At 39.5% G+C, this 23,815-nt stretch overlaps 1 long non-coding RNA gene across 1 annotated transcript; it reads right to left on the bottom strand.

Annotated features, from left to right (window-relative positions):
• Window positions 1-4,586: 4,586 nt before the first annotated feature.
• On the bottom strand, window positions 4,587-8,307 carry LOC122971444. The gene is made up of 2 exons (XR_006399476.1): window positions 8,126-8,307; window positions 4,587-4,883 (listed from the first exon to the last, which is right to left on the bottom strand). It is a non-coding gene; the product is annotated as an uncharacterized LOC122971444 (long non-coding RNA).
• Between the last annotated feature and the right edge of the window lie 15,508 nt (window positions 8,308-23,815).

The raw sequence follows: 23,815 nt of genomic DNA, 5'->3' as shown, positions 1-23,815 counted from the left end.
TTGTGTTCCCTCTCCGTTAGGGTCTGTTCGGGTCGACTGCATTTTGGATCAGGTCTAATTGTCCGTGAGTCTATTCGGGTTGGCTCAGGTCTGGCTGTCCTCGTGTCCCACTGAGATTGGGTCTCCCTTTTTTATTTATTCATCTGATATGTTTTTGGGCATTTTTGCCTTTAATGGAGAGCTGATTGTGGAGAAGCAGACAGGATACAAGGGGAAAGAGAGAGGGGTATAACACGCAACAAGGGTCCCATGCCGGAGTCAAACCAGCTATGTCGCGGTGGCATGCGCTGTAGCTAATGACTCTGGGTCTCTGGGTTTTTGAAAATTAATTCATGCACACCAGGTTTGGGTGGGTTTTCCACGGGTCCATTTCGGATTGAGTCCAAGATTTTGGACCCATGAAGACCTCTACTTTATACTACATTGTAAAAGAACTGCAGTACAAAGTCAAGAGGTTGTGATATGTAGCACAACAAGCTAGTGAAGCTGTGCCTTACAAGGAACTACTCTCTGGAGATTGAAAATGTGATCACTGTTATCAGTCTTTGGAGCCGTTTCTAAACAAACTACTTAAATTGTAATTTTTGTGGTGAAGGAACATGTCACTCAGTGCAACGGTGTGACACTGATGTGTTTTTAATGGTGTTTTAATCACGGCACAGAGGAATGAGATAATGTCACAATTCATTGTTGGTTTGGCTCTGCACGTGAGATTTGTTGACAAATATAGAAAATTGCCAGTCATTTAACAAAGAAGTTTTTTTTTCTGACGAGTAAAATTAAAGAAGATATCTATTTATGTATCTATCTATCTATCCTCCTCCTTATTGTCTTTCTTATCTCCTCCCTCTCTTCCTTCCTTCCACATGCTGTTGGCACCGGCGGCAGTGGTGTGGGTCGTGTCTGACGCCTTGGCTGCCTGTCATGGTGAGGAACGCACGTGCGGAGGACTCACGTGCGGTGGGGTGGCAGACAGACGCTCACGCTGTCGGTAGGAGAGTCATCGTGGGCTAAAAATAACGCACCAGCGGAGGAGGGAGAGGAGCTGGAGAAGACTACAGTGGAGAGAAATAGAAACTCAGGGGTTATTTTTAACTCTGTGTCCCTCTGGTGCATCCCAGACGTGTCTTCTTCCCTGTAAAAACCCTTTTGCCTTTTTTATTTATTAGTCTATTTTTGTCTGTACGCACCCTACCTGGCTTCTAAACTCTTTGCTCAGTTTAACTTTTTTCCCCTCAAGCAAGCTATGACTCAAGGTTACAAAGTAAATGGTCGGCATTTCCTCATCACTGGAGGAAATTCCTGGATGCAGAGCTGGAAGTTCTGAATGAATGTTCAAGCAATGAACTAAATATGACCAGCGTGAACATCCCAGATAGACAGCACTGTTACTGTAGCAACCACGACTTACCTATTAGCTTATTACACATGCACAGACTGAATCATTCATTCTCTCCTCCATTCAATGATTAGTTCATTCATGTAGTCACTCATCAAATTTCTTTCCCCAGCACTCATTGATGTTTTGCTGTGCTTGAGGGGGAACTGCAATGACTTTCACTGAGTGACCAGAAACATAGGAGTTACAAATCACAAATTTGGCTCAAAGGGCTTTACAATCTGTGCAGCATATGACACCCTCTATCCTTAGATCCTCGATTCGGATATGGGAACACACACACACACACACACACACACACACACACACACACACACACACAAACACACGCACTAAAAATAGAGAGGAATAAACAGAGCAAAAGAGAAGAAACCCCTCATCCAGGACCGAAAGACATGCAAGATGTGGTGTGTACACCGAGTTTACGCCATTCCACATCGTACTAAAATCCAGTTCTAAAAATATCCTACAGTTTTGTGCAACTTAATTGTTGTTGACACTGTGTCAGAAAGCCATTTATTCAACTCTTTGGCAATTTTCAAAGCTGTAGTTAGGAATGCTGCTGTATTCAGATGCATTATATTGTAAGTTGTTTCTAATATTTCTGCTCCTCCATTCTGTATATTTAAATGAGGTGGACAAAATATCAGAAACACATTTTGATACGATGAAGTTCAATGCAACAACAAAGAGCCACCTCAAAATTTAGTACACAAACAAGTATGTAATAAAGGTCCATTTTCTAGCTTCAGAGCTTTCAACTGCATCACATTTTCACGACATATGGGATGAATTGAAGCAGGACGGTAGCAACATATATATTAAATTGGATTAAAATGTTTGCCTACTTCAGTAATAATTTCACTGAGTAACTATAACCAGGGTTGCAGAAGTATGACGTCAGTCTTTGTGTGATGTGACAGAAATGGGGGGATTTCATTGTGTTTTTGTGATCAATGATTGTTTACAGATTGAGATTATCAGATTAGTCTATCATTGTTTAATTAATATTTGAATAACTAAGAGGCAACTATCTAGCCTAAAATCATAGCTGACAGGAGCCGGCCAGAGTCATTCATTCAAATAAAGCAACCAGAGAGAAGGTAGTCTGACTCATCTCACCTTTTTCAGTCTCAAGAAAGCAATCAACCAATCTTACAAAAACACAAATAGAAAACGCAGTCTGATCTTTTGGAAAATGGTATCAAACTATGACATTCACAGGAGGACATGTGCCAAGTGGTTGCTGGCGTGTTGGTTGCTATGGAAACCAAGTGTTCATTGATTCACTTCACAGCTGCCCCTGTACTCAACACGAGTTTTCTAAAAACAGGAGAAGCAGTTTTATATATGAAATAACACTAGCTAATGCCCTACACAGCTGGAGATACTGGTTGGATTTATTTCCACACACTTTTAGTGCACTAATATATTTCATTGCAGTTGGTTGCCATGACAACTAATGATTGCAAGCCAATGGAACACCTGAAGAAAATACTGCTATCCTACATATTTGGCACAATGTGGAGGTCTACACATGAATTGTCACTACCTAAATGTCTGCCATTACTCATTCCTCCTCCTCCTCTGACAACAACTTTGCAGTGTTTCTGACAGTAACTCAGGCAGGTGCACATCTTTACTGGGAGATAAATCTAGACAGATTTTGACACTACTGCGCTTGAGTTCATTTGCTCACTTTTTTTGACTTTACCATTGAAGCAGAAACTACCACGGTTTGACGCTGAACCCAATTGGAAGTACCTTAAAGTGCAATGTGCCACCGATGGCTGCTAAATGCTGGCTTCAAAAAGCCCCTGGCTCCAATTGCCAACTCCCATTCATAAAGTGTCAACTTCTGTCTTCAAATACTAGATCAACAGTCACTATGGTCTCAATCGTGAAATTTGGGCCCTGCTATAAGTGGGCTGGTGGTCATTTTGGAAATGACTGCTCCATTAATATGATTTGAAGACATGTAGGCTTTGATATCTGCTGTGTGGTTGTTGATTGACAGCGGTGATTGACAGTTGGCTCACCAGCTGCTCTTCCTGGCTCTTGGACTCACACTGAGTCTGACTTTCGGCGCTTCTGTTTAAAGAATAAACAGTGATTTTTCTCCAGACACGCACTTCTACTGTGTTTGTGGTTCAGGAGTTACACTAACAGGACCTTTTGTGCTGTCATACAATATTTCGGTAAGTTTAATGTTACTTGATTATAATACCGGCACTGTTAGCACAATTTAGCTAAAGTAGCTAGTGTTTGCCCAAGTGTAAAATCACTTAATATTCCTAGTAAGACAGTGTTTACTTTGGTCTGAGGTAGTGGGGCATGTTTCAACAGTGTGAAAGGCAACACCCTGCACCCATTATCTGGAAGGTCCCTGCTCCAAACGGAAAAGATGGCACGCACTGACCATAAGCAGCAACTCTGGGCTTCAAAAACGGCTCCAATGCAAACCAATCGGGGATGTCACACCTCGCTACGTCCATCTTTACACAGACTATGATTCCATTAGAGCTTTCAAAGACTTTATATCCAACAGGGGCTTTAAGGTGCTTTAATTCTCCAAACAAAGCCATATCAATGGTGCAGTCACTATGGTGGTGGATGGTAGAGATTCCCATGTTTACCACTTACAAACGCTCACATCTTGGAACAACTCACAATAGTTGTATGATTATAGAGTAGGTTGTGTGGTTGTTAAAAACACTTTGCTTTAAAAAATATGCTTATACTGTATATCCAAAACATTGGGTTTTATTTACCTTAAGTGGCAGGCACTAAGTAACTTGAGGCATTCTTGCTTGTTTGGTTTTCAGGCATTTCAATATTATTAAGTAAGGAAGCACATTACACTCACCAAGATCTCATAATTATGAGAAAAGATCTCTTAATTATGAGATCCATAACTCGTAATTATGAGAAAAGTTTAAAGTGGTTATCAATCATCATTTAAGAAGACAGTAGCATAATGACGCTACCTGATTTAATTTGCTTTTATATTCTCCTTGATTTGAGACACTGGGAGATATTAATGTCACTGAATAATGTGGTTTATGTTAATAATGTGTTATTATTAGTTTAATCAGACGTCTTGAGGTTGATATGTTGACGGATGTGAAATACAATAGTAGTAGGAGCAGGAAGAGCAAGTCACAATGAGCAGAATTGGACAAAGTAATCTTAACAGCACACTTTTCATTGTAGAAAAACATAACACAGGCCATTGAGCAGTGTCAGGAAGCAGAGACACTACAACATGTTATATCATACAGGAAATACACAGGAAATTATTACACAATTACAGTAATTAGGATTATCAGAAATCAGTATAGAAAGCAGTATGGAAGTATATGTTTGTTTGTTTTTTGAGGACAACCAGACTAATTAAACAGATACAGAATAATGGGACACTGATGAGGACTAAAACCAGAAGGTTGCAGTCATGCAACATGGAGGATGCCAACCCTGGTAAAACCTCAAAGAAGAAGAAGAAGAAGCAGTAGTAGGTTATGCACCATAGTTGCTGGAAGGATTATGTAGACCTATTTGACACAAAGAATGACAATAAGCACTGCAATCAATAAATCAACAGATCACTAAGATTGTTCAGGTGGAAAGCATACCGATCTGCTCAAAGTTGTTCTGTTCATCCAGAAGCTGCTATGAGATGCTTCATGTACACAAAGTCACACTGTACATCAGTAATGCATCCAAGCTACTATGGAACCATTTGGTAACAACAATCAAAATAAAGCATGCAATAAAGTATGATAAAACAACACTGTTATCTCGTAATTATGTGATCTTTTCTCTTCAAGGAGAATGATGATTGATAACCACCTTAAATTTTTCTCATAATAACAAGACCCTGAAATCAGGATCTTGTCATCATGAGAAAACTTGATAATCTTGGCGAGGACAACTAGGACCGTTATCTTCTCAAGCTCTCTGCCTCCTTAATATCAAATCTTTTTAACTTAACTCTTTTAACTGGCACAATTCCTAAAGTATGGAAGTCAGCTCATGTTGTATCTTATATTACTACCGCCCTATTTCAAAACTGTCTTGTCTGTCTAAAACCCTTGAATCATTAGTAAACAATCAACTCAAGTCATTGTTAACTAGATATTCTGTATTAACGCCCCACTAATCTGGCTTCAGAACAGATCATCGCACCATCTCTGCTACCTCCTCATTCCCTCCTCCTGCAAAGATTATCAAGTATTGGAATTGATCCTAATGCCTGCAGATGGTTCAACAATTACCCCTCTGACGGACAACAGTGCATAAAAGTGGGTAATGTTAGATCAGAGTTCCTACCAATAACAAAAGGTGTCCCACAAGGTTCAATATTAGGACCAGTCCTGTTCACTGTTTATATTGATGATATAGTCTTGTCTTTACAAACCTATAATGTTCACCTTTATGCAGATATTTTATACTGTTGGGCTGACTCTATAAAATCAGTTATTGAAAACCTGCAGCTTTGTTTTAATGGTTTGCAAGGTGCACTTATAGCTCTCAAACTTGTATTAAATAACAATAAAACAAAATGTATTCTGTTCTCCGGAGCCAAAGACATTGATTACAGTATTCTCCAAATCTGCACTTTAAATGGTACAGTCATTGAAAGAGTCCCACATTATCAATATTTAAATTCACCTTCAAACCACATATTGATGCACATATTAAAAAAATAACAACAAACACCAAAAAGGGCAAAACTGCTGCAATTAACAAGATGAAGGAGATGACTTGGCACAAAATTGATGACAGATTAAATGTATACCTGTAGGTGGGTAGTGATGGCCTAAAGGTTAGAGGAGTGAACTTATCACCAGAAGGTTGGTGGTTCAATCCCTGCATCTAGCTTGGTGAGAAGAGCATTGTTTGTTCCTGTTCATGGGTTTATATTTATTTGTTAAATGAGCATTCAGTAGTATAATGATAATATCAGATGTATAATTAAAATTACAGTGTCAGCAACTTAAGAGAAGAGAGCTGGCACACTTTTATTTCTTAAATTCTAAATGCTAAGCTTTTAAATAAAAGGGTCCAGTCCAATACAGGAGTGACCATGAATAAAATGGGGATTTACTTAAGTATTTTTGTAAAAGTCCCTCACAGTTCTTCTATTTTATGTTTCCTGAACACAGACAAGTGATGGGAGTGTGAAAAGACACTTGATGGAACCGTCTTTTGAGAGTCTGTTTCGGTCTGTCGGACATTGTTTGACATGCAGCTGAGTTAAGCTTGACCGTTAGCCTGCCATGGAGCAGGCTAGTTCTGCTGACTACGTTACCATGGTTACTGAGCTGGGACTCATATAAGCCGCAGTGATGGAACGGAACTCTCACTTAAATTAGCGAGGCTTATCGAAATAAGCCAGGCTATCCCGTTAGCCAGCTTGATGGAACACCCCCCTGGTTTCCCTCTTCCCACTCTTCAACCAGTGCACCTGCAGCTGATCACCTAATCAACTCAGCAAGCCACTGAAGAATGAAAACCCGGCACATCCATCAAGAATCTGCCAGATCTTTCAGTCTACCATGCGGTTCACACTCCAGTCTGCCTCAGTTGCCAGCCACAAACAGCTTCATCTTCATCACCTGTCTCGGGTTTGGACCCTCAATTCATTGCCTGCCCTGCTCTGCTAAGAAACCCCATTCTCCAACCTGCTTTTACAACACCGAACTCCTCACCTGCTCCACTCCAACTGCTCCATCTGCCACTCTCTGCCCCACTCTGCCCCACTGCTATATTGGACTCTGGTGATTTCAACCACAGAATTTGCAATAAACCCTTTTCTAAACTGTGTCTGTCTGAGTCTGTGTCCTGCATTTTGGGTCCTAAATTGAGTAGTTATAGCAGTTTGGGTGTAATGTTCTAACAATGTTATCACTAGACATTTTAAGAAGGTTGCCACCAAACATTTTTATCCTGTTATCCTAGAGCATTCTAGGAACAAAAAAAAAAAATCCTGTTGAAAACGTTTTAAGGAACGCTTGGGCATAATGTTCTATCAATATTATCAATAAACATTTTTAGGATGTTTTAGAGACATTATCCTAGATCATTCCAGGAACCAAAAGTAAACTTCACACTGAAAACATTAATAGATCATAACATGTAACCTTCTTAGATTGTTTATAGAACAAAAAAATTCTAGCTGGGAACATTCTTACGGCCCTAAATGCTGTCTACCATTCAGCTCTTAGATTTATAACTGGAAACATCTATGATACTCATCACTGTAATCTTTATCAAAAAGTGGGTTGGCTTTCTCTTTCCATTAGAAGAGACCAGCATTTATTTATAAAGGGTTTCTCCAGAAATTGCCCTTATATTTCATGTCACTTATTGGCTTGTTCACTCACAAGACTGGATAGTGCTGCAGGTTCCTAGAATTAACACTGATCTGGGAAAGACTGCTTTTATATTTTTTGCACCATACATTTGGAATGAACTGCAGTGTATTTTGAAGCTTGATACTCTGGTTCAGTTCAGAAATCTAGTTAAAAACCTGATTAATTTTTAGCTGTGACTTTTTAACATGTTTTTAATCAATTTTTATTGTATAATTATTTTTATATCTTAGATTTTTTATTTTTATTGTTGATTACCATGATTTATATTGTACATTTTGAAATGCTTGTTTTATGTTTTATAGATGCACTTACGTACTCAGGTCTCTCTTGAATCTTGAATGTGACTTACCCGATTAAATAAAGGTTTACACAGAATAAAAGTCAAAACTCCCTTTCAGGGGTTTTTGGTGACATTTACTGCAGCAATGTACATGAGATTCCAGAGCAAGTGGACGTTTCCGCTCTCCTCCTCCTCCTTCCATTCTCATCCTCAGCTCTGCCTGCTGACAGAAAGAGAGATTGAGCAGATTTAATGCAGGCTACACGGTTAAGTAGAAAAAAAAACACGCTTGTTGTAGAGAGGGGAAAAATGGCTGTGAGATATGCGAACAAGCAGTAATCACTGCAATTATTATTATCAGAATCACTGCTTTTGATTTCAGCTCTCGGCCGCATACTCGCTCTCTGTGTGTGTGTGTGTGTGTGTGTGTGTGTGTGTGTGTGTGTGTGTGTGTGTGTGTATGATGGGAAGTATTCCACTTTTCCATTAGGGGCTCCCTGATGGACATTATCCCTTAATCTGTCACAGTAATGCTCGATGCCTACCTCTGTATCTTTTACTTTTTTCACCTCTTGTTCCTTGCTCTTGTTCCATCATGTCCCTCTTCCATATTTTTCCATCGCCATCCCCCCCTGTTCTGGCATTCTGGTGACATAGATTTTAATGGAAAAGACTGTGGTGTCAGAGGGGACAGTGGTAACTGAGTGACCACTGATCAATATCTCACCTCTGTATGGCCCTTTGTCACGCTTCAGGTTTCCAACTGCACATTCACTTCTCAATCGTTCATCACAGTCTTCCTTTCTTTGCCTTGTAAGTCGTTCTTTCCCTCATTATCTCATTATCTCTTTGGCTGTTTTTCTATGTATTTACAAACCTCTCTATTTGTCTCTCATGTTCGGTTCCCTTACAATCATCGTCTCCCTCTCTCTCCTCCAATGTCTCATATCTCTCCACTTCATCCCTCCAGATCAGGCGGCTTAACTGTTCCCTGTCACTCATGTATCAGCCCCAGCCAGAAGACACATTATTAATAATATACTGAAACAATCGATTGAAATGTTACCTGAAGGGAAAAAAAAGGATATTATGTTTTAATGTCAGACAAAATGAGCAACATGGTCAGATGAGACCCAACTAACTCGCCATGATAGCTTGATGTTCAGTGTCAACATTTTAAAGTGATTATTCCTACAGTCGCCACACAGTGAATTGCATGTATGGTTAAAGTCAGGCAACCAAAATCACTTGGTTAAGCTTAGGGGAAGATTGTCGTCATGGTTTTTAAAAAAGCCATGATAAATTGTTGGTCTGACACGTGACATGCACTCCAGTCTGTTTTGTCTTGCACTAGTCTCTGTGAATGTTTGCTTTCATTCAGTTCAGTTAAAGCCCATGCAAACTGGACGATTCCCAAATGCATTTGTATGTTGTGGTGCAAGCTCCAGCTGGCTTTGGCAGTTGTAGTTTATCATTGTTCAATTCTGACCTGCAAATTCACAGTCAGCCAACGGACTGTTGTCTTGATGCACCTTGTATTTTTCTTTTTCTTATCTGTATTTGCTGTGTTCCTGTTTCCCTTGCTTTTAACATACATCTGTACATACTGTCTGAGTTGTGTGTATAGTACAGGCATTTTTAAAGGATAAATTCACAATATTTCAAGTCTGTCTTAAAACAACAGTCAGGTGTTCATCTGAACATTGAAAGAGGTTTTCCTCGCTGTAATTATTCTTCCTGTTCATACTGGCTATTAAAAATTCAAATGTAAGAGATGGGGGCCAAAATCCACAGTGTGTCCACACAGTCATTTTGTGCATAATGCATTCAAAAATTTATCTGAAGCTTACATGAGGCTTCAGCAGTCGGTCGTATTCAGACCAAATCAGGCGGTGCGGCAAAAACGCCAGTCCCCCCATTCATTTAAATGGGGGTAGTGCGTTTAGCCTGCAGGGGTTTTGGCCATAGGCCACCGGCCTGCGGTAAGAAAGTTGATCCAGAGTCACCTTTTGGAGAAATGCAACCCAACATCAAGCTGCAGTGGCCAATCACAACCGGCGATCAGACTGATCAGCGCTGTAAAACACTGCCATAAGGGAATACAAAGACCTTACTAGGAGGAGGGAAGGACATTTCTCTTGGTTTGATAATGTTGAAAGTAAAACTTTGCTGTCGGCTTCAAAACTCATTTTAAAAAGAAGAGAGAAAAAGAGAGAGAGAGCTGACAGCACCAGTGAGTGAGTGAGAGAGCAGCTGCGGTTGAGTGAGCCAGAGAGTAAATGAAGAGAGGGAGCGGTGGTATCAAGAAAGCTGGTGAATCAGATCAATAAAACATTATTTTCGAATTTTTTCACAGTGGTCACGTTCTAGAGCACAAACATGCCCACAGCCCCACACACTTCCACTCAACCCTGCGGCAGAACGCACCGCCTGATTGGGTCTGAATACAGCCTTAGTCATAACAAATGGATATCTGCCACATTTATAGTCTTTTCAGCATCAAATTCCCTCTTTGTGTTTTCTCGGACAGTGTTTCCCTGTTGAGCTGTGGTGGAAGTAACAAAAAGAGAGACTTTGGCACTAAAAAGACTGTAACATTGAAAGATATCTACTTGATTTGACTCATTTGGACAGCTGAAGCTTCATATTAGCATCAGACAAACCTTAAAATTTTTTTTTTTACTTACATTTTATTTACATTGTGAAGGGATCTTCTAATAGCCAGTATGAACAGGAGGAATGATTATGGCAAGATTTGGGCACCTGATAATTGCTTTAAGACAGACTTGAAAATGTATGAACCTGCCCTTTAATGACTTATTTTCTTTGCGTTTTTATTGTGTTTCTGTTTTCATGGTTTTGTATTTTTATGCTGCAAAAATAATTTCCTCTTGTGGAACAATAAAGATCTGAACTGAACTTGTGTTAGACAATGGAGGAGTCATTGTGATATCGGTATGTCACCACCCTGTTTTGTACAATATTGCAATACAATAGTCAAACTAGTCAAATTTTCTCCCATAGACTAATTCATTGCAGTACCTACATCTTTAGTGATTCTGCATCTAATAATTTAAATCCAATACCGATGTTCAGTGCCAATGCAGGAAGTCATGTGTCCAGCATGTAGCGAAGAATTTGTGTCCTGTCACAGACCTTCATTTTACATTCATCATTTACCTGAATTTTAACCAGGTGTTTTAGTCGCCAAAACCTAAACACACTATAACCATATTTTATTTTCTATAACCACCATCTTTCCTTAACCTTAACAACATCAGCACTGGGCTTAAAAAAAAGGACATGTCAATGTTTGTTTGGCAGAATCCACCTCTTCCAGGTAACAGTTCAGTTACAATATCTGAGCTTTGCCCTACGTTGCAGCCTGGTCATCTCTTGCCACATGTTATCCCGTCATGCTCCTTGTGAGGGCTTCAATGCTTCTCAGAGAAAATGAGCAGGAAATACTGGTTTTGTGTAGCTCACTGTATTCGGTCTGGCACTATTTATTTAAATTGTACAGAAACAGCACGCAACTTCCTGCACTCATACTGAACATTGGCACAATATGCAAATTGTGTCTTGCAGAGTCATCCAACATATGTGAAAATCTTAGAGATACTGGGCTGATGTGAAAACATTTTTCCTGTCTTTGTTAAATCTGTAGTGCTGCTCTTTCCTGGTTTTGTCAAGGGGTGATAGCGAGTTTGACTTTTGAGGCTTGCAGGCAATTTGGTGCTGTATGACTGACACTATTGGCTATTTCAGTCCTCATCACTTGGTTGGCATTTCCTATTCCTTGCACGACACTGACCTCTCACCTTATTGCTTCCATCAGCCATTCACCTTTGCTGACCAGCTGAGTTGTCCTAATCCCGATCCCCCAAGGTACAGTCATAATTGAACAAACAGCAGGACACCATCCAGACTGTGTGTGTGCCTGTACAGTAGCATGCATTTCACATATACCGGGCCAATTTAATGCAGATTTAGTTAACTTAAAAGAGGTTTGTTTAGATGAAGATGTCAGCACAACATCTTGTGATTTAACTGGCTCAGTGTGACATGTTAAGATGAAATCCCTACCTGATCTCCATACAGATGGAGAACTATCTCACCAATCTCCCCTTTCTCTCTGTTCGACCTGTCAGCCAAACCCCATCTTATCTGTGACATTTTTAGCTGACTTGTTGTGACTTTAACCAGGTCAAGTTAGATATCTGATTAGTCCACAAACCAAAGTGTAAAGGTTATGGTTTTACAGGAGCCTGTGTGCCAGACTAATGGCCAGGAGGGTCCTGTATGGGCAGAAATATGTGTCACTAGAAACTGAATTTGAATCAATGATATTTGAATTTGAATTGCTCAACTGAAATAATTGCATTAAAGGTGCTATATGTCAGAATTATGAAGCAATTTACATGTATTAATCATTTTTTATAGCCAATGAGTGATTGGGTTGTAATGTGACTTGTTGCTCTGCCAAAAAAAAAAATCTTTTTTAAGTTGTGATGGACTTTTGTTCACAATTTTCTGACATTATAACCCACAGTAACAATTGATTAATCAAGAAAATACATAATAATATTAATCAATGGTGTAAATAATTGCTAGTTGCATACCTAGTTTGGAGTCAAAGTGCATAATATATTCAGAGGGAGAGGGGAATTTGAATGTGTTGTATGCATTTACATGTAGGTCACACCTTGTAGCACTGTAGTGTAAACGCTGTGTGCGCCTGAGGGGATCTTTGTGTGTATTTTCTATACAATATGAGCAGGTGGCAAAGTCCTAATTAGATCTCATTTATATCCTTTCGTTTCTTGTCAGATGTTTCAGTTAAGAACATCAAACGTCTCTTTATGTCTAAAAATAATGTTTGGATGTGGCGGTGCTGTCCAACCCCTCCTGCCCCACCATTATGCTTCCTACCCACAATGCCATGGCTGCATTTTTTTACCCCAGAATGCTTTCCTTGAAGGGGTCAGTCGGGAGCAGCAAGGCTTATCTGTCACGGCCTTTTTTGACAAAGTCTTTGCACCCTTTGACATATTATCATTTTTTTCTTTTCATCAGTCCTTATTGTTTGGTTTTCATTTCGTTTCCATATTTAAAATCTGGTCCCTCCTTCCCGTACACCGTTCACTCCCTTTTACCCTTTTCAAAACCAGATGATTAATTTTTTTCTCTCCCTTATTCACTCTCTCTCACCTAATCTCTTCCTTTTATACACACACAGATACACGCAGAGAAAGAATCCAACTTGCTGTTTGTCAGTTTTGACATGCCCTCATTCATCTCATCTGCCAGCTGTATAAAATCACCTCCCCCGCTCTGCCATTTTAATCTGTTGTATGCCATTTTAATTTAATCTGTTTGCCTTTCATGTGAGGAGTACACAGGGCAGCCAGATGCTTTTTTGTGGTAACTCCATCAAATGAAGACACACCAGCCATCACGTCGTGATGAAGTGATGTCCTCTGTTTCATTCATTACCATCCTCTAAGTCAGTACCTCTTACCACTTACTTTTTTTCTCCACAAAAGACACAAACACACCCCCCAATAATGCTGTGCAATCTTCTACTCGCCCACACATCCCTGTCAGTGTAGAAAATCACTTGATGAGCAGGTAATTATCTTCTGCATCAATACTGCAATTTTCTTACAGTCAGTAACATGCAAACTGTACACTCTTTAACAAATCCAAACCTTCCATTTCCTGTCTTACTGCAGATACTCTCTGCTCTACCCGTCCTGTCATGTTTATTAGGTTTATCCCCGGAGAGTTCAAAGTGCTGCATTCTTCTTGTTAGGCTCTGTTCTGGGATTACAACATTACACCACTCCCCTTGCATGTGAATTAATGTTTCCAGTGGAGCAAATCAATCATCCACCAAAGCATCAGCTCTAATTTGGTCTGCAGCAAATGTGCAAATGCAACTGTGCAAAGGTAGAGCCTTATTCTGTCTTAAGTGACATTTCTAAGATTTATTGAAGAATGTTCCTAACATCCTGCAGCAAAAGACAAAGCACATTTGAGTTCCACAGACCTCTGAACAGTCTGATCAATGTTTGAGGTTAAAAAGTGCCAATTTAACAAAGTGGATGTCACTGTTGTGCCCTTAAACAGGGAACATAATGAAGGGAAAGGGATGAAGAAACGAGCACACAGCTCTCCCCATCTACCATCTGTATTGAGTACTTATATACAATGCAACCAAATCACACATTTTCCATAATGAATACACTCTGTCTCAGGGCCACAGTTTCCTCAACTAAGTCATTCTGTTTTTCTAAATAATGTAAATCATATTTTTAACCTACATGACATATAATTTACCCTTTTAACGCATCTATTTAAGCTGACACATGAACTGCCTTCTTACAGTGATAAAATAAACATTTTTGAACACCTAACAGAATGTCCCTTAGTGAGTAGTTTTAATGCAAACATTGGCAGAACAACAGTCGGGCGCTATAGTGAAACGATAGCAGTAGCTAGCTTACACAGTGACTGAAACTCTTTAAAGTTGCAATACGTGACATTCAACAACTAGATGTTGCACTATGGCACAAACATCTCAGACCAAAACAAATGTGTGTCATTTACTCAATAAAGTTGGAAAAAACAAAGAAAGCCGACAACTCACGAAACTCAGATCAAACTGTCAAACTCAGCAGAGATGATCAAATATAGATCAAGATTCTGTTAATGTGTTGATGTGTTGCCTTTTTCTTGCCTCAAATGCTTTCAGAAACATATTTTATTGAACTATTTAGCTGTAATTTGAGAACGTTTGTGACACGGCCACCATCTTGGAAATGGACGCGAAGGACACGGAGGGACTCACACTGCACTAACATGCACGCTCACAAGCACTGATGTACGCACAAGGTCGGCGCGGCTACCAAAACAAAGAACAGAGAAGCTCGGGTAACAACACACATGGAGGGAGTGTGACTTCATTCACTGTTAAGGACGCCATTACTCTGTGATATCTCTACATAGCACACACAAAACTCACAAAACTGAAACGAAATTGTCACATTGAGAATGCTTGCTCATTTTCACCCTCCTGAATCCCAATTATTGAATGAAATTAAATGATAAATGTATGCAAGATAGGCATAACTTGTTAGGCCAACAAATCTACTACTGTACACATCATCATTCTTAAGTTTCAAACATGTTGAAATAGAAACATCATCCGACTAAAAACGTCTCATATCCCTTTTTCTTGAAAGACAGACTTCTGTGTTATGGTCAATATGCAGATTATGATCTGTTATTAGCCTGTACATATAATAGCTTAAGAACCACCACACAACTTAGTAAACACCTTGAAATATGGTATGGTTGATAAAGGCTGTGGAAGCTTTAAATATTGCTGCTGCAAGGAATTGTGGACCAGAATTTCCTTTCATAAAGGATGGTTAAGTGTACCCTATGCTAAAGGAGATTAGAAAGGAAGCACTGAAGCACCTTTCTTTAGCATTTAGAGAATTCAACCAGTTCTTATCATGGCTGCCACTTAGATACTTCCAAGTCATTTCACTCAGTTAGGAACCTTCCTAAGCAAAAAAGACTATTCAACCGTAGCCATAATAACAATTATCAACAATATATGTCAAGTTTATAGTGTTTTGTGTATGGTAATTACCTTAAACAGTGGAAATAGTGAGAGGAGAGGGATGAAGAGACCAGCACACAGCTCTCACCTTCACTCATCTGTATTGAGTGAAGGAGAGGAGCACAGTTCCCCCTACTGAAGCCCTGATTACCAATAGATCAACATACAGTACAAGTAAACCAAACAGACAAGAACCTGCATTACCTATTTGTACTCTGGCTGCATATTCTTCACACTGATAACCTTAGCAACATAACAATGAGATTATGTATTATGAAAATGAAATGCAAGGAATACAACTGCATAACTGTGAAAAGAAATGAAATGCTATTTTCTGAAAAGTTTAATTGTTTTAAATTCTTATCTGCCACATCACCACTACCACAGCATTCAACTGTTGTCAAATGAAAAATCTCTATCCTATTAACTGCTCAAGAACATTGAAAAAAACCAACCAAAATCCAATTTTCTCAGCCCAAAAAAGAGTGTGTAATCATTCAATTTCTAATGTAAAAAAACATCAAAGTGTGAGACATGCTGGGTAGATGTGGGAATACTGTTGACTAACTGTAAAATTGATTGTTTCTTGACATGAGCCACCTGTACATATTCAGTAGCAAAGGTTGACGTAGCATCATGTTATTAATCTGTAAAACATCTTGGTGAATTGGCATAAGTGTCCTGTCGCATCCCGTGTTGTCTTTCTTAATTATGGAGATTGTTTCCTCAAATTGACCAAATAGATTTATATTTAGTTACTTAAAGCGGCTATAATCAATATTTCCAAATTAACATTGGATCATATGACTACTTGTATACCCATACCCACAGAGAATGATCACTGTACTCTGCAGCTCAGCTATACGAAGCATTATAGTGTCTCTCAGCTCATTGTTTTCTTTTTAAGGCCTGCAACTTTACTGTTTTGGTTTACTCTCACTGCTCTAATAGCATCGTTTATGGCTGTAGCAGGCAGCTGTTTACAGCAAAAGTAGCCCTAAAAACCCATTGTACACTACCCACCTGCTACCAAATGCAAGTTAGCCAAAGTTAATGACTAACTAGCGGAGCAATTAGCAGCTAAAGAGACAGATATTGCTCCCAGGAGCTGGTGGAAACCAAAAACAGAGCCAAAAGAGAGTGAATATTGGACTTATATTCATGAAGTGGCCAGAAACATGACTCTCTATATAAGCTATTGTTCACAGGTTATTTCTGTTGCACTCAAGTGGCCAATAACATGTGTTATTATGTCTATCTACTAAAGGAAGGAATCTCTGTCTGTGTGTCTGTGTGGCTGTATGTCTGCGTGTATGTCCTTCACGTATCTCTCGAACCATTCATCTGATCGACTCCACACTTGACGGGTGCATTGCTGGTGTACAAAGGGAGTGCAGTGTCGGATTGGGTGCAATTTGTACGAGCAATGCATTTAATATTAATAAACCTTTAATAAACCTGCGATCAATGAGCCACTCAACTCTGCAGGGGCAGGGCGGAGGTTCAGGGCTCTGTCGAATGACTCCTGCATGTCAGGGAGAGACCAGAGATGAGGTGTGACACGAGTCAATGAAAAATGCTCTAAGTGCTATTTTAATCAAGAATGGACACTCTTACCCTGAGTCTAGATAGAGAGCATAGTATTAGCAGCACATTTAGCAGATCAGTTCAAAACCAGTTTGTTTCATATGCTCTGAGACTATAGTGATTGTGAAGTGCCACTACAGACAAAGCACGAATCTTTGGACCAAACATACCCCCTCAAGTTGAAGAGACTAGGGATGCACACAGAGCCCAGTATTTGTATCTGTATTTGTTGAGGCAGATAAATTATTTGTATTTGTATTTGTATTTGAATAAAATGGAAATAGGCTGTTTTTGTTTTTATTACACTTATAATTTTAGGATATTAAAGTGTTGAAATAAGCGTTCTTCAATAAACTATTTTGTCAAGGACAGTTCCCACACTAGGTCTCAAATCCTGGACTCTGGGACAACTGCACTGACCACTCAACCAAAGCTCAGCTCTATCGGACCCACATATGTGCAGCTATTTATACATCTTTGACACAGAGATGGAGACAGCAATGTAACCGAGTCCTGACCTGCGTTGACATGTCCATTTCTTTCTTCACGAAAACAAATAATTCTTAAAAAAAATTTCTATGAAATAAATGTAAAAACCTGCTATTTGTACTTTTCCAAATACCGTATTTGGATTCGGTTCCACCTCTAGAAGAGACACTGTGCCACTGTCCAAAGAGCCGCTCTCTGGGATTACTCTGAGCAGCATGCATGGAAATAAATTACAATATAATAGATGTGTATATTTTTGTGTATATTTCTTGCTGTCCCCTGCTGCTGTTGCGCTGTGCTGCTCTGTCTTGTCTGTCTGTGCGCTTAGTGTCCTCTGCAACATTATCAGTTATGAATTTGTTTTTCACTGTGTGAGAAAATGGACGTGTTGTGAGAGTGTGTGAAAAGTGTCAATTGCGTGAGTCTCACAATCATTGTGTGAGAGTTGGCAGCTCTGGCAACATTGTCATTCATTTCGAGTTGTGTTTCTGTCCAGCTGATTAATGTAAGTCCAATATTCATTCTCCTTTAGCTTGGAGGGAAATATCTGGCTTTTTAGCTGCTAAATATTTGTATGTTCACTAGCTAGTTGCAAACTGTGTCTGCTTTTGCAGGTACAGTGGGTTTTTAGAGCTTTTTCTCTGAATACGGCAACAAATCAGATAATGTCCATATGGGTTGACTTGGGGTGCACTGAAAAATTAATCCCTTTGTGGTTTAGGCATGAAAACATCTTGACAGTGCCTTTGGTATGGCAGATGGGGATGGTGCTCCCCATTTTCATAAAAGGGAACATAAGGGGTTGTTCCAACTATGTGGAGCCTACCTTACACTTATACCAGGGAGGAAGGAGACTTAAGCCAATCGTTAGTGTCAGAACAGCTTTGTAGATTCTGTCCTGGTCATGGGACAGTGGAAATAGCTTTTATTTAGGCTTCTCACTGATGGATCCAGATAAAAAGGCAGCTTGCCTCAAGCTGAAGTGAAGTTTTTTCATGTGATGAGGTTTATGGCTTTTATTCACATGTGAGGGTAAGAGGGATTAAAGAGATAGTTTGGATTTTTTAAAGTGGGGTTGTATGAGGTAGTTATCCATAGTCAGTGTATTACCTGCAGTAGATTTGGGTCAGCACGCACTGTTTGGAGATGTAGACAGGCGTATTGGCACGTAAGCTAAGCAATGTATTACTGTGGACAGGGCCAGCAGCAAAACGTATTTTAGCCACCTAAAAAAATTAATATCAATTTAAGTGTACACTATATTTACAATATTTTCACCGCTTTATCTTGCCATCCGACAGCCTTTTCCTTTGACACTACATTTTCTCAATCATAGAACTTCCCTATTCCTACACATGCTGCACACTATTTTGACACTTACACTGCAGCAGAACTTTCTGACACAAACAGCTGATCTACAGCGTAATACAGTGTGTGGCAAGCGTAGGAATACGGAAGTTCTGCGTTTGATGATGGTGAAAATATCCTAAATATGGTGTTCACTTAAAGTGATATCTTTGACTATGACTTTTTTAGGTGAGTGTTTTATTTTAGGTGCTAAAATACATTTTGCAGGCCCCGTCTGCAGCAGTATATTTCTTAGCTTCTGTGCTGGTACTCCTGTCTGCTTCTCTTAACTGGGAGCGTGCCGACCCAAATCTATTGCAGGTAATACACTGACTATGGATAACTACTTCACACAACCCCACTTCAAAAAATCCGAACTGTCCTTTTAATAAATGCAAGCACTGAATCAGACAACAGTGCTAAAGAGATTCTTGAAAGAACAGGATAATTACTACCTTTACCTACCTTTTGTTTTCTCAATATAACAAGTTAAATAAATAATAAAATACCTGTTATCATGAGAAAAAAAACTTTGTAATGAAAACATATTGAGATAATTAACTTGTGACAACAAGATTAATGAGAAAAAAGTTTTTTTTTCCTTGTGTTCTTAGAGAGCTTGTTTCCAGGTCATTGGCCCTGTGAAACCCTTTAGGACATTTGTAGTACTGTATATGGGTTCCAGTAATAAACTTGACGTGACCTGTGGTCACAAGCTTTGGGAAGTGACCAGAGGATGGAGAAGGATGACTGATTATGATCTGACTGCGCACAAAGGAGACTTTCTTCTTTGTCTTTGTAGGTCTTTCCCCTACCTGCACACATGCTCTGTCTTGTGGGAATCAGGCTGTTGCTAAGTGTTGCAGAAAACACTTGCAGAACAGGTTGCTTAAAGGCATTTTCAAACATATAGTTTGTTTGCTCTGGTTCAAATCAGTGGATGAATTAGTAAACTTGTTGCGTTTTCCCCTTGGTTCGGTTTCTTTTCACACAGAAAAAATTCAAGTTAAACAAAATGCATCACTAAAAGTTAGTTGTGTCCGGTGTGGAAACAAAAATATATGGAAAAGGTGTCCTGAAGAAGGTCCTCTGGCCAAATGCATTGTACTTAGTTGCGCTAGTCTAGTTTGGATCTTGATTCACTCCCCAGCTAGCTGCTAGCAACTGTTGATTTTGCTCTTTAGCATCCAAGTATGCAAAGCGCAACTGGCTATGGGAGCCATTTAGCCCAAACTTGCAGAGTACGCCTAGTAGTTGGGTCCGATCGAAGTCGGATCACATTCCCACCGCAAACAAACTGCTCCAGAATTTCTTTGGGACTGGACCTAGACCACATCCTCAAAGGATCTCAGTGCAGTTATTTTGGCCCATGCCCGACTACGATTGCTGTGTTCAGATCTGCCCAAACGAATCGCACCAAGGAGGAAAACTAACCAGCGTTGGATTCAACTAGACTAAACAACACAGGTTTGAAAACACCCTAATATTGCATTTAGAACATTAGTAATTATGGTGATATATTGACCACAGATTATGCAGTAATATAGATGTATGCACACCACATTATGTTATGTAATGTAAGCGATATACAGTATGTCTTTTACCTTGCTTTACCTGTATTTGATGGCCAAAGTGTCCATTTTTGTCATATTTTAGAGTCACATGATGGCACAGTAACATTTCAAGTCCTATCCATACAGTTTTGCAGACTGGGTGCAGCAAAATCAAGCTATCATTAGCACTACTCCTAGAGGCAACTAGACTGTGAGTACATTGTTAACAATAACAGCAACAGCAAGATCAACAGCCCGGCTGTGAACATTGGAGCAAATGTATTTTCACTCCCAACTTCCTCTCACTGGAAACATCAGCACCTTTTAAAATGTAACTATTTGCCTTTACTAGTCAACAATGTGATAAAAGGGGAACACTGGAACTTTTTTCTTGTTCATTTTGAGTACTGGGGTCAGTTGTGTGTAAGATGTGACATCTGATTTATCAGATGCTTTAGACTGAACACAGACGGAACAGATGTGAGATGTGTAGATACCATTATCATCTGTGTCCTCCTCTTTTTTCTTCTTTTTAACTTATCCTCCTCCTACCTCCTCTTTCTTTCCCTGATGTTCTTTTATGCATGTGAGAGTGTAAGAGACAGAGTAATGTTCAAGGACACATTTATAAGGTAAATTCAAAACATATATCATAGTGAGTGGTGCAGTATCAAACTGATGTCACTGTGTGTCATCTGACACTACATCATTGGTGTGTGTGTGTGTGTGTGTGTTCATATCGATGTCTATGTGAATACAGAGATGTAGAGGGTTTACTCCTGGATTAACGTTCACTCTGATAAAACAGAGAAATCCAATTTTGCCATTCTATTGGTAATCCCTGGTCTTCCTAATCCCCCCTGCTGGTCCTGCTGACAAGCTCAGGGGCCTCAGTAGGATTCAAGTACACATTCCCAACTCTTCATCACTCTTCATCTGGTGCTCTTCTCCACATTTCATCTGTCTCTGATCCTTCTGTCTTCTTCACTTCTTTCCCTTTACCCCTCTCCCTCCCTGTCTGTGATGTTTATAACCTGCTGTCCTTCCTCAGATAGACAGATGGTATTTATTGTCTTGTGTTGTTCTTTCATATTCATTAGATTATGTGATAATTCCTCTTAAAAGTACACAACCTTTGACTACAAAGTGCCCACCATTCAGAGTCGTTTGATCTTTTCAACTCGATCAGACCAAACTACAAAAGTGTACACTTCAAGTTTGAGTTAAACGTCTACCAGTTCACTTGGATTTTTCTCTACGTGAAAAGAAACTGAACCAAGGTGAAAAGGCACCAAGTTTACCAACTCTTCTGATTCAGAACAGAGCAAACAAACTATAGGTTTGAAAATGCCCAAAGGGTCTAGGTACAGTTGTTTTGGTCCACACCCAATGATTGCTGTGTTTAGATCTGACCAAGCAAATTGCAGCAAAGGGGAAAACAAACTGGAGTCCGATTCAATTGGACTAAACAAGGAAGATTTGAAAATGTCCTCACACTGTCTTGGTGCAGTTTAGTCCTCACCACTGTTAAACTGACAGCTTTCACACCAGCCTAAATGAACTAAACTAAACGGGAAAACACATCACAGTTCATTTAAAATGGACAAAACAGTTTAGGTGTGAAAGCAGTCGAGCTGTAACATTAGGCTGATCTTATGTACTCAATGCTTGACCTTTGAATGCTGCTCTGCACTCTGATTTGGGAGTGGAGGTCTGCATCTCCATTCCCAAATTCACATCAAGCCTCAGTAAGCTACTTGATGAACCACATGCAGAGCTTTTGTTGACAGATTTTGCTTTCTCTTCTTCACTTTTTCATATTCTAAAATGTATTTTGCCACACAGCTGCAATTTTAGCATGAAAAGTAATTTCATGCTACAGCTGAAAAGTTGATCCAGTGAAATTACTATAATATTAATACTGCAAGGTTCGTATTTAGCTTACGTTAGTGAGGATTGGACACAGCGAATTGACACACGCATGCAAATCCCAGTAATTTTTCATGGAAAAAGGAAGTTGACTTTGGCGAGAATTGCAGGATTTCTCTTATTCAAGTATTCGACCTTGCTCATCACATTGGCCTCCACCAGCTCAACATGCACCCAGACTTTGCAGATTCACAAGATGCCTTTTGGTCTTCACCTGTGACCTGTTTGCCACAATTACCACTGTGAGTATACTGGCTTTAAAAAATGCTCTCTGGGTTCCTGGGATGAAAAATCATTCAACAGTATAGAAACTGAGTGGTTGCTTAACTTTTATGCTGATGAGAGTCAGCAATCTGCCTCAAAAACAAATTTAGTCCAATCCTCAGAGCTTATCAGCATTTTCAATGTGTTTGATGTCTTTTTTTTTGGGTGGGGGTGGGGGGGGGGGGGGGGGGGTAATCATCTCATGGCTTTTGAAATGTTTTGATTATTGCCTGCATTGCACTTACTTATCAAAAAGCTGCCTTAAAATTTTATATAAGATACAGTGCTTAAGCTTCGCTAATTAATAATGATTATTATGAAGTTGTTTGTCAGAATAACAACACATCATTGTAATCTTTTGCTGACGGTTCCCAAAAATGTCTTGTTTCTGCTGTAAAAAAGATCACATAGTGTCTGCAATGAGGATTTTGATGAAGAATCAAATAAAACCCAAATGTTTCGTCCAGGTAGCAGTGACTGTACATCATTACAAGTTTATCCCCTCTGTCTGTATAGAGTCATTTCATTGGATGCAATCACACTGTTGTCAGAAAAAAAATTCTGGGACTGCTGGTTACCACAGAGGGGATGGTGTGTGCAGTATGGCAGGCATTAAGTAATAGAAGGTCACTTGTATAACCCAGGCTCTCTGAGTAATGAGACTATTTCTCCAGCTCCCCATACATGGAGTTTGAAGGGTGAAGAGGTCTTGACACAATAGAGAGCAACTGATACTCAAGAGTAATACTGTACCATCCATCACTGCTGCTAATTTCTCCCTGAAGGTGCTCCACTGCAGTGATTTAATGGTGCATCCGCCTTTAGCTTTCACAGCACCTGGAGTTTCACACATAGATTAATTATCCCAATTTTACCAATTACTAGTAATCACCAGTTAATTTTCATATTTATTCATAGTAGATCATATTTATTTTGTTGTCTGTGGTGCAACTCAGC

This window comes from Thunnus albacares, chromosome 20 (genome assembly GCF_914725855.1).
Source record: "Thunnus albacares chromosome 20, fThuAlb1.1, whole genome shotgun sequence".
In the NCBI taxonomy this organism is placed as follows: domain Eukaryota; kingdom Metazoa; phylum Chordata; class Actinopteri; order Scombriformes; family Scombridae; genus Thunnus; species Thunnus albacares.
The sequence above is the reverse complement of the archived record's forward strand: the minus strand, read 5'-3'. Positions and strand labels throughout refer to the sequence as shown.